Source organism: Akebia trifoliata, chromosome 10, assembly GCF_017979445.1.
Source record: "Akebia trifoliata isolate Shusen 1 chromosome 10, ASM1797944v1, whole genome shotgun sequence".
NCBI classification, from domain to species: domain Eukaryota; kingdom Viridiplantae; phylum Streptophyta; class Magnoliopsida; order Ranunculales; family Lardizabalaceae; genus Akebia; species Akebia trifoliata.
The window spans coordinates 8,899,927-8,909,081 of record NC_141384.1 but is presented as its reverse complement, the minus strand read 5'-3'; the positions used below and the strand labels follow the sequence as shown (position 1 = coordinate 8,909,081).

Genomic DNA, 9,155 nt, shown 5'->3' with positions numbered 1-9,155 from the left:
AGAAGACTCGGAACAATGAATTTGGCTTTGAAGGGAAGTAACTTTGGAAGTTTGGGTCTGATGGCAATAGCTTGTGGAGACAAGTCATAGAAGGAAAATACGGAGCTAGGTGAATGGGATGGGTGAGTGGTCCAACTAGACACCCTTACAGCTGTGGAATGTGGAAAGGCATCATGAAGATCATTTCTTTATTCAAGTCAAGACTTAAATTCAAGGTGGGGCAAGGGAACCGAGTAAGGTTTTGGGAGGATATTTGGTGCAGCAACCAGCCCTTTATGGAGGTGTTTCTTCTTTGTATTCCATATCCACAAAAAAAGGGTTCTCAATCGCATCTTTCTAAATATTAGTAGGCGGTGAATGGGTTTGGGACTTTAGCTTTAGAAGGGGTCTTAACGGCTTGGAATTGGTAGAACTTAGTAGAGTAATTGATGTAGCTTTGTGCATTGAGCTTTGCAGGGGAAGGGAGGATAAGAGAGTGTGGATGGCAAGCAAGGATGTTAGGTTCTTAGTACAGTCGTTTTACCATTCCTTGTTTAATGATGGTGATAACTCCTTCCCTTATGTCTCAATTTGGGGCCCAAAGGTGCTAAGTAGAGTTGCTTTCTTCACATGGACAACTTCTTTAGGAAGGATCCAAACGACGGATTTTTTGATGCAACGTGGGTGGTATAGGCCAAGTTGTTGTGTCCTATGTATGGATAATGGAGAATCTTCGAATCACCTTTTCCTTCATTGCAGATTCACGTATGGAATTTGGGTGCATTTCTTTAAGTTAGATGGAGTAGTAAGTTGCTTACCCAAAACAATAAAGGATCTATTCATGTGTTGGTCGTCGATTGGATTTTCGTTTGATGGCATGAAGAGGTTGCTATGGAGTATTACACCTTTCACAATATGTTGGGGGGTGTGGTGGGAGAGAAATGGTCGTATCTTTGAGGGGAAGCAAAAAGATGGCACAGAAACGATTATATCAATTTTGTGCCTTTTGTTTTTTTGGTCCAAAGTTTTTAAAGAGTTTAGGGGGTCTTCTTTGAGTTTCTTATCTTTAACTGGGATGGGATGCTTTGTATTTCTAGCAAGTAGCGTCTATTGTAAGGCCTTACTAGGTTGGTCATCTCGACCGGCCTAGTTTTGTTATGTTTTATGAATATAATGCTACTTATCAAAAAAACAAAAAAGAATCTAAAACTAGGGTTCTACACAGTTCTTCCTCTATTTCTCTTTGTTTTCACCAATACATTAGGATTGATAGAGAGTTGAGGATGATGGTACGGAAATAAATAGAGAGATTTTAGAGAAGCTAGGGTTGAGGAGGGTAGACGAAACAAAATTTACGATTTTAGTACAAGAACATAAGGATAGAACGAAGATTGGAAGAGAATGATGAAGTCCGTGATAAAGGAGTGTTCAGATCTAGGGTTTGGATTCAACTATAAAGAAATTTTGATGAATTAGAGATTCATGGATGAGAACCAAAAACCTTTTTGAGGCTTCAACTTCGCCTGAAATGGCGACAGAGATTTGTCTGATTTCGAGAGGAGCAATCGTAAAGAGATGATTCCATCGTATCTACTATGGTGTCAAGTTTTGTCCGATTTTGAGAGGAGTTTTTGAAGATTCAACTCTTTATACAATGGGTCTATAGAGAATTCTTCGTTGCAATGTCCAATTTAAGAGGAAAAATTGAAAAAAGTTATGTTTGAGTTCTTCGTTTGCAATGGTGATAGAGTTGTTCATTGCGAGGTTCCCTCAATTTTTTAGAGAGAGTTGCTATTGCGACACCAACTTTTGTCTATTCCACCACAAGTGTGCGCTAATTCTTTGACGATTACAAATGAACTGGGGTGGCGTTAGAAAAAGTTGGTGTGGCAATATAATCTTTCTATTTTAATGCAAGGTTTCAATTGGGATTTTAATCCACTGATCTGAATACCTTAGTACGTGTGTGCACATACGACGTGCGCATAGGGGGGCAAATCTTGGATTTAAAACTCTAACCATTTTTTAAACGTCGGCATTGATTTTTTAAATGTCGGCATTGATTTTTTAAATGTCGGCATAGGGGGGCAAAGTTCTATCGCATTCAATTCCGAAATTAGAAACTTTCTCAAACTTTTGCTTTCTCTTCTCATGAAATCAGTACCCAGTTTCCAACATGAACAATGAGTGTATTATAAAAAAAAAAAAAAGCACGGGAAAACCCTTAGTTTATAATTCTAGCAGAATGTGGACTCATTAAGTCCTCACATTAGTTCTTTTTGACCATGAGAGGAAGGCTAGATGTTAGGGAAAAAATAAAAGAGACTGAAGAGTGAAGGGCAAAACTTACAAGCGCAAGCACAATGAAAGGATCTGTAGTTTTTTCTAGTGATTCATTCATTTGGGTGGGTCAACGACGTTTTATCTCCATGAAACGTGGATTGTTAAGAGCCATACTTGGGATTGAGGTGTCCACCTAAAGCTACTCATAGTTGGTAGAGATCAAGTTTTTTTATTTTTTATTTTTATATATGAGATGATCCAGAAAAGAGTATAGTTTTCTAGTTATAAATAGGCGTATATATTTCACACAAACATGAAATAAAGTGGGACATAAACAAAATTAAATAAAAGGATATTGATTTTTATATAGATAAAATAAAGGGAAAATGGCTTTGCATGGATCCATACTTCCAACTTTAGAATCATTGGGTTTTAAGGGTGATATTCTGCATTTAATCACTTTTTATTTTTTTAAGGACTTAATTTACAAAAAAAAAATATTTATCATAATTGTGCATCTCATAGGTTTTTACATACTTAATTAGAATATGAATATAAAATTGATTGAAGTAACATAAATGTTTTAGCCAATGATTAAAATATAATCAAAAATGCCTCGGGCCCATATTGATCGAAGTCAAAAAAACCTTAATACTCTGCCAACAACCCTAACTGTGGGATTAATGCAATTATTAATAACTATCTAATTTGAAAGCTTGTCCTCTCACCATTTAATTAATCTATTGGAGAACGAGGTCATTTTGCATTAGTCTATTTGAGAAGGCCGAGGTCGTATGGGCATGTTGGCATTTTAGTAAATATTTAAGATGTCTTATATTTTTAAAGTGATGGTATGTCACCTTGATAAGGTAAAAAACAAAAACAATCTTTAACAATATATGCCAAAAACTCTAACTTTGGGATTAATGCAATTATTAATGACTATCTGTTTTGGAAGCTTGTCCTCGGTCCTATAATATCGTTATTTATAGTTTTCAAATTACAAAATATCCTTCTTTATTGTGTAATTTTGAAACAAAAAAAATGCTTTAATCATTATTTTAAGTTACAAATTAGGACATTTAACATAAAATTTTCATAGGTCTATGGCAATGGCAAAAAAGGGCTCTTTTTCGTTTTCAATAGCCAAAATAGGACTATTTGCTGTAGTAGCTAATGTTTTTGAATAAAAATGCCCTCATTTATAATTTCTCTAATAAACCCTTGAAAAATAATATTCTAAATTGTAACTTCCCCCCTTCCAACATTTTCTACCATTAAAATATATAGAGAGAGATCCATTCTTTCTACCTAAAAATTATTGGAATTCATCATAGAGACTCTAGATTTGAGTAACAAGCTCTTGTGTTTGATCCACGATGTTTTGAAGATTTTAATTAATGTTATCAACCTCTCCTCTATTCTTTTAGTTTCTTAAATTATTTTTATATTCATACAATTTTAATATATTTCTTGGTCATATTTATACAAATAAAAAATGTTAACAAAATAAAATTGATTTCACAAAAATTTTACGGGTTTATTCATAAAATTTATCTAGTATCAAACCTTGACAGTACCTATTGTGGGGTTCGACGTTGTTGATAATTTTTCACTTACAGAACTTCTAGTAGACAATTTTGTGGAGGTTCAACAATATGTGCCATTGAGTCTCAACGACACATTCCAGCATTGAGGTTCGACACTGAGTAAATTTTATAAAAAAAATCCTAAAAATTATGTGAAATCAATTTTCCTCCTACCATTGTGCCAAGATTATAAGGATACATAAACAATTAAAAAAAAGAATGAATAAAATAGAGGAGAGATTGATAACCTTTAGTTGAAATCTTCAATAGATCATGGATGGAACACGAGAGTGCGTAGTTTCAAAGTTCACTATTATTCCTTGAATCTAGAGCCTCTTAGGTGAACTACAATGACTTTTTGGTAGAGAGAATAAATCTCTCTCTATCACGATGGTATAAAATGTTGGGAGGGAGAAAGATACAATTTAGAAGATTATTTTTTAAGGGTTTATTAGAGAAATTGTAGGTGAGGCCATTTCTATAATAAAAGAAAAACATGAGTTGTTGTAACAAATAGCCCTATTTTGAGTATTAATAAAAAAGTGGTCATTTTTTGCCATTCTCATGAACATATAGAGTTTTTATGCTAAATGTCCTGTAAAAAAACCCTTTTTATTGATACATGTGCGTTTGCACATGTCACCTTGATAAGGTGCTAAAAGCTTTAACAATATTTGCCAACAACCCTAACCGTTGGAATAAAGCAATTATTAATGACTATCTATTTTGGAAGCTTATCCTCCAACCTTATAATTAATCATGTTGCAAATAGTTTTCAAATTACAAAATATCTTTTTTTAATGTGTAATTTTGAAAAAAAAAAACACTTTAATAAATATTTCAAATTACAAATTAAAATAGCCCATGTTTTCGATACATGTGCATAAGGTTAAAAAACGACAGACTAATAATGTAAAATGGAGAGAATTTAACAATTTCTACAGCAAATGTTAAAAAAATTAAACAAAATCAATCAAACTGTTAAAAAAATCCTAAAAACAAGGGAAAATTGATGAAGAATCAGAATAATTTAAAATTTGATGAAGAATTTAACAATTTCTACAGCAAATGTTTAGAAATGTGAAACAATACTTACTGGATCTGAACCAATCAAATGGCTATCTCAATTTGAGCTTCGAAAATAGTTGGCTGAGAAAAGAAGGTCAAGGATTTGATCTTAAGTTCTTCGATTTGACCTTCAGTTCTTGGAAGGCGCAGATGATGACGAGATCGAGAGGATTTGAGATTAAGTCGAAGAAGAACATCAGCAACTTTATAAATTGATCGATCGAGAGTTCGAGAGATCGAAAGAGACAGAGAGGAGAGTTCGAGAGATCGAGTGAGAGAGACTTACAAAAAGAGTTTGAAAGAGAGACTTACAGTCTTACAGAAAGAGTTGATGAAAAATAGAAAAACAAAATGAGAGAGGGAGAGTTAGATGGGCTGTTAAAACGATAGAAAAAATTCGGTGGGCTTAGCCTATCGAATTATTTTGTGGGCCTAAACATGGGCTTTGGACCGACGAAATATAAACGACGGCTTAGGGCCGCCGAATTTACCACTACAATGATGCCGAAATGTTACTGTTTTGATGTAGTGATACTTGGCATTTAGGTGTACAATGTAGAGAAATGTTTTCTAAAGCTACTCATAGTTGGCAGAGATCAAGTCTTTTGTTATATGGCATGGATCAAGAAAAAGGTTATAGTTTTCTAGGTATAATAAAAAAACATAATACATGTATATATTTCACAAAAATAGGAAATTAACTAGGACATGGAAAATTAAATAAAAGGATATTGATTGTTAAATAAATAAAATAAAGAGAAGATGGCTTGCTTCGATACATACTTCCAACATTATAATCATTGGATTTTAAGGGTGATATTCTGCATACCATGACTTTTTATTTATTTATAGACTGAATTTCCAAACTTTTTTTTGTCATAATCGTGCTTATTATAGGTTTACATACTTGATTAAAATATGAATATAAAATTGGTTAAAGTAACATAATATTATAGCCAATCATTAAAATACAACTGAAAAAGCATTAGGCCCATATTGATTGAGATCCAAAAAAATCTTAACACTATGACAACAACCTAATTTTGGGATTAATGCAATTATTAATGACTATCTATTTTGAAAGCTTGGCCCTAGACCTATCGTGGATCTTATAGTTTTCAAAATATCTTTCCTAACTATGTAATTTTGAAAAAACACTTTAATCAATATTTTAAGAGTCGTGCTAAGGTGACATTGAAGTTAATCACTAGGCTTGTCATGACGTTCTTGAGGTCAGGATCAATCTTGATTTCGTACATGGCAGGTTTCTTGGATCATATGTCCTCTTTATTAAATTCTCCTAAGTTGATGCCCCAATTTTGAATATTTGTAGTCAGTTCTATAAGAAACTAGTACGCCCATGATCAACAAAGTCTCCAACTTATTGAAAAAATCGCAATTAAATTGTGACTTCTTCTTTCACTGATTTAATCACGACTTCTTTAATAATACACGACTTTAATGAACTTCTTGAATGAAAATGCTTGTAATCAATGGAACATATTGTTGGCATCTCTATTAGTTTTGGGTCCGCTATTTTATCTATTATCTTATTTATTTCAACATGTGTCCAACATGATGGGCATGCATTTATTTATTTTTTACATTTACAGCCTTCATTTCAATTAGTTGACTTGGAAACATTTTGTGATTACAGTACTATGTCAATGGATCAATCATCATCCGCTCCTAACTCTCTGACATCGGAAATATCGACATTAATATCTACAATTGAAAATATGTATAAGGAGGGAATATATGGATATTAATTTGTTCTATATTTGTTATCAAGTTTTTGTTAAATGTTTTTCATTTTTCACAGGTACAGTTATCCCAGCAAATTTTGGTCCAAATGGGCAACCGATTGGTGCTAACTCGACACAAGTATGAGCTTACTATAGGGCAGGTGGTAAAGACACGCGTGACACTGTATACATGGACTAGGATGCCTACTAAGCTCAAGGAGAAAATTTGGAAGGCTGTCAGTTTTAGTGGAAGTGCATTAAATGAGTTAGTTTTAATTGTTAGTTGTATCTCTTAAATATAACAAATATCCTAATTAAATCAGTGAGCATTCAATTCAATTTGTATCTGTCTAAAGTATTGGTTATAAGTCTTTTATAAATACGCCTCATCATCCTCACTTGTAATCACACAATAATAAAAAAACACAATATGGAGTTCTTGAAGAACTGGCCACAACTTTGCTTTGCCTGCCTTTCTTTACTCTTTGTGACTTGGTACCTCAAACACAAGAGCCAAGCCATAGATTACTGGCCTTTCCTTGGTACACTTCCGTCCCTCCTAAGGAACTCCAACCGCATCCCTGAGTGGTTCACCGAGGTTTTTGAGTCCCTTGATGGCTGTGGTTCTTTCTTCGTTGACGGCCCCATCTTCTCTAAACTTAGGTACCTCGTCACTTGCGACCCCCAAAACATCGAGTACATTCTCAAGACCAATTTCTCCAATTTCATTAAAGGGCCAGATTTCAATGAGATATTTGACTTACTTGGTGATGGAATATTCAATGTCAATGATGAATTGTGGCAATCACAAAGGAAGAGGGCACATGCTTGCCTCTCATCAGTGGAGTTTCGAAACCTTGTGGCTAAATCTAGCAAGAAAGTAGTCTCGGATTCATTAGTACCATACTTAGCTCATGCGGCTAGACAAGGGTGCACCATTGATTTACAAGATGTGTGTAACAGATTGACTTTCGTTATGAACATGAGTACTACATTCGGGAGAGAAGAAGGACATCTATCTATAGATCTTCCGGTTAATGAGTTAGCTGCAGCGTTCCATGATGCACAAGAACCCATAATTTATAGGCATGTCATGCCTATGTTTTTGTGGAAGTTCTTTAGATGGTTGGAGTTTGGGAAAGAGAGGAGATTATCAAAGGCATGTAGAACTGTAGATGTCCTCCTTAGCGAGTACATCTCTGCAAAGAGAGAAAGCTTGCAAAAAGGAGTAGAAACAAATGATCTTTTGGCTACTTACATAAAGTCTCTTGATTCATCGAAGAACGACACAAAATTCCTAAGAGATACCATGCTTAGCTTTATTCTCGCGAGTGGGGGCACAATTGCATCTGGTCTCACTTGGTTCTTATGGTTGGTAGCCAAAACACCTCGTGTTGAAGCGAAAATCTTGGAGGAATTAAAGTTTGTAGCCTCGAAAAAGAATGTTACTGAAAGTTCTGATACAAAATGGCGGCCGTGGGTATTTGATGTAGATGATCTAAAGCGGTTAGTATATCTACATGCGGCTTTGTGTGAATCACTAAGGCTATACCCTTCAGTTCCTTTCAATAACAAAGCTGCTATAAAAGAAGATGTTCTTCCGGACGGCACCATCGTTAAGCCAGGAATGAAGATTATACTCTCATTCTTTTCCGAGGGAAAGATGCCATGGATTTGGGGAGAAGATAGTTTGGAATTTAAGCCTGAGAGATGGATAGATGATGAGGGGAAGCTTAGCAACAAACCCATGTTGAAGTTCTTCACCTTCAACATAGGGCCAAGAACCTGTTTAGGTAAGGACATAACTTTTACTCGGATGAAGTGTGCTGTTGCTGCTATACTCTTTAACTTCCATGTTGAATTGGTTAAGGGTCAGCGAATAGTCTCAAAACCAGCTATAAGTCTCCAAATGAAGAATGGTTTGCTGGTTAAGATAAGAGAAAGAGCTATCTGATAGTCTTACTCTTACTGTATGGTAAGATATTTCGGTATGAGAATGAGAAGTATTGAATAAGTACATGAGATATAAGACTCAGGTTTTAATAAGGTGTACACTAGTACATCAAATCATGTTTTAAACGTTTGTGTGTAGTTTGTACACTAGCATGTTGCACTATGTGAAAAAAGCCCATATTTGACGGTCTTAACCCGTCAAATTTTGAAAATTTTGATGGACCCTCATGTCAAATATGCCCATCAAATATTCTCGTGTAGAATTTTTTTTTGACGGCCCTGGACTATCTGAAATCGCCTCGACTCCGACCTATCGCTAAATAGCGAATAGGGGTCCAATTACACCGATCGAGGATTTTTAAAAGAATAGGAGTCGCCACCTAGTTTAGGTCTAGGAACCAAAATTAACTCCAAATGGATATGGGTCGGTCCACGGATCAGAGAGATGGGTAAGGGGTCAAGTTACGGGTTTCGGAAGGTGTTAGGCACTGAACCCGCCCGATCGAGATGATCGGTCTCTACTACAATCCAAAACTAA

At 35.0% G+C, this 9,155-nt stretch overlaps 1 pseudogene; it reads left to right on the top strand.

Annotated features, from left to right (window-relative positions):
• Window positions 1-7,062: 7,062 nt before the first annotated feature.
• Window positions 7,063-8,824, top strand: LOC147393078 (alkane hydroxylase MAH1 pseudogene; annotated as a pseudogene).
• Window positions 8,825-9,155: the final 331 nt, after the last annotated feature.